The sequence below is a fragment of the Xiphophorus couchianus genome, chromosome 13, assembly GCF_001444195.1.
Source record: "Xiphophorus couchianus chromosome 13, X_couchianus-1.0, whole genome shotgun sequence".
In the NCBI taxonomy this organism is placed as follows: domain Eukaryota; kingdom Metazoa; phylum Chordata; class Actinopteri; order Cyprinodontiformes; family Poeciliidae; genus Xiphophorus; species Xiphophorus couchianus.
In genome coordinates, this window is record NC_040240.1 from 12,118,945 (window position 1) to 12,121,895 (window position 2,951).

A 2,951-nucleotide genomic window follows, 5' to 3' on the forward strand; every position below is an offset into this window, starting at 1 on the left:
GTCTCCCACTGAGTCCATAATGTCTCCATTAGGTTTGTAGTGCCTCATGGCCTGCCTGTTCTTCTCATTCATGAGCTATTTTACCCTCAGATCATATCCCACAGGTGTTGAAGGAAAAATGTTTGCTCGGTATGTTGCATAATGACACAACTGCACCTTCCAAGAAGCCGCGACAACATCTGTGCTGGAGAATGGTGTTGAGGGAGACGTAGAGAAAGCTGATGGGCGTTGAAAGAAAGTGCAAAGAAAACAAATGTTCATGAATTCAAAGAGGCAGAGGTTTTGACCCCTGACCTCAACGACCATCAGAAGGGTTATCTACAAGTTAAGGTTACCCGGTGAAGTTGTCTGTTCAGCCCAAAAGTGCAGAGAGGCCTCCACTATCTCACACTCATCAGATGAGCAAGATGGCCTCTAGTAAGCAACAATTTCTCAAGACGATCAGATGAGCTCTTTCATTCAATGCTTTGCAAAAGAAGCTACAATGTTTCAACTTTGTCACATTTGCTCATGTTGAACCACTAACCTTAGTACATTTATTTGAATTCTGTGAAACAGAAAAACAGATTGGAACGTAAAGTACAACATCCAGAATACAGTTAAAAAACGTCTGGAAGGTGTGGTGTGCATTTGTGTTCAATCCCTTTGATGCTTCCTAGTATTTCTGTTGCTGCTGGAGTCTTCGTCTCCACAGATCTTTGTGCCAGAATCCATTGAAGACAGTGAAGTTGTGCCAGAATCCTTTGAATCACTTGTAGAGAGTAGCATTTTTGCAGTTTTTTCCTTGCAAGGTGGCTTAAAACCCCATTGAGATTGGATGGAGAGTATCCGTGAACATCAGTTTTTAAGTCTTGGTACAGCTCACCATTTGGCAAACAAGCAACAATCAACTTAATATTAGTTTTCCTAGCTTTAAAGTTAAAAAACAACAGTAGGCCTAAAAGTCAGCACTGGGAGAGGTTATGTGCAGCATTGCGAACCGATACTGATGCAACATGATACAAGAGAAGATCATCCACTTCTGCTTTCCTTTACACTGATGTAAGAATGACAAAGCAGATATATTCACTGTGCAAGAGCCAGCATAATTTCACCATTCACTCTTTGTACAAGCCTTGGCTCCATTTCTTATTATTTAAAACACACTGTGTGATTTTATTCTCTGTTTTTCTTTAATTTCTTCACTGCCTTTCCTTTTGCTTCAGCACGAAATCCTGCCACATCTCTGTCTGACGATGGGAGTCAAAAATAACAAATCTGCTGAATGAATTCAGCTGGTTGTGTCTTTGCAGAGCTGACCAGGGCTCACATCGGCTGAAAAAGTGTCAGGAAACAAACCTTCAGAGCGGTGACGTGCAGCACGTTTGACCGCTTCTCAGAGCGCCATATCCTCAGGTGGCGTGACCCACTTTACCCTCCCGGATTGCCTCCTGTGGTATCACTCTAATTTGTGGAGCTGGGAAATTAGTGAAGCGGGGAAGGCCTGGGAGATGCAGCCAATTAGACTGGGCTGCACCTGTCCAGTCAGGGGCACAGCAGTCTAGACATACACACCTGATTTTTCTTTTTTCTTTTTTTTACAAAGAAAAATGTGATTTTGTAGTTTTTCGGGGTTCTTGCATGTTTCTATTGCACTGTGTTTATAAACCCTACAGTTCTAGCTGGAGACAGAAATCCTAAGAAGCATGTTGTTTTTAAAATCTTTTCAAAGCTAAGATCTAAAATATTAAAGTGAATAATCAAACTAAATCCAAATATATGGATACATAAAATAATCATGTGAATAAGTTGAGTTAAATATTGATCCCAACTAAATAAAAATCAGCATTTAAGTCAAACAACTGGTATCTAAAGTAGTTAATGAATCACAGCAATTAGTCGATCATTAAAAATATATGTATTTATCAAATTAAACTAAGAAACTGCCTGTTTTTTTATGCCTGTGGAAAGGCTATGACATTTTTAAGACCAGAGAAAGAGAGCAATCTATTCTGTAAGAAATTGAACTTTTTATTAAAGTACCATAATTGTCTGAAAATAGACACGGTTAACTCCATCAGTGTTCATTAAGTGACAATGAGTATTCTTGGTAACATTTTTAATTTAAAAAACAAAGTACAATCAAATATAAGCCCCACATCTTTTTTTTAAATCGTATAGTTCTCTCTTAATGTAAGTTTCTCTGAAGGTTATCACCATTATTAACTTCAGTTTTGTCCTGATTGATCTTAGATTCGCCATATGTTTGAATTAAAAAGTGCAGGTAGACAAAACTAGATGATAATGTAAAGCTAGGTACCATTAGAACAGCTTTGAATGATCCCAGAATTTCTAAGTTAAAATGTGTAGGGCCTAAAATAGAATCTTAGAACCAATAGAAACTCAGCGTATCATTTTATAATGTTTATTTGCTGAGTTTTTCATACTTACAGAAAATGTCACATTTAATTTTAACCACTCAAGTTCAGTGCCAAATGCTGCACTTTTGAAATTAAAATTAAAGCTGAAGTCATTAACAAGTAATACTTTCTCTGTGCTATGATTTGATATGAAACCAGATAGATTATATATATATATATATATATATATATATATATATATATACAGTTCTTGTGGTCAGAACATGTCACTTATTAAAAACAAGTTTCTCTAAAATCTTGATTGAAAAAAATAGACTAAAAGTCGGTCTGCAGTTTCCTAAAAGCATGGAGGCATCGAGGTTATCTCTCTTAAAAGTGGTGCTAAAGAACACATCTGAAGATAATTACTATCAGTGTTCAGACAGTTTTTCTCCAAAAAGCCCAAGGAGGATAGTGTATGCTTAAGGCAGATGGATGGAGCATCCGGACTGCTGCGGCTTGAGGACCATCTGTTCCACCGAGATGAGAAAACAGCCTGAAATAACGCAATGTGACTAGCTATCAGGGAAAAGAAACGACCCAACACGCCGT

At 37.6% G+C, this 2,951-nt stretch overlaps 1 protein-coding gene across 1 annotated transcript in view; it reads left to right on the plus strand.

Annotated features, from left to right (window-relative positions):
- The window catches only part of aunip (aurora kinase A and ninein interacting protein), a 954,922-nt gene that overhangs the window by 724,682 nt on the left and 227,289 nt on the right, over positions 1 to 2,951 (plus strand). The window lies entirely within an intron of this gene.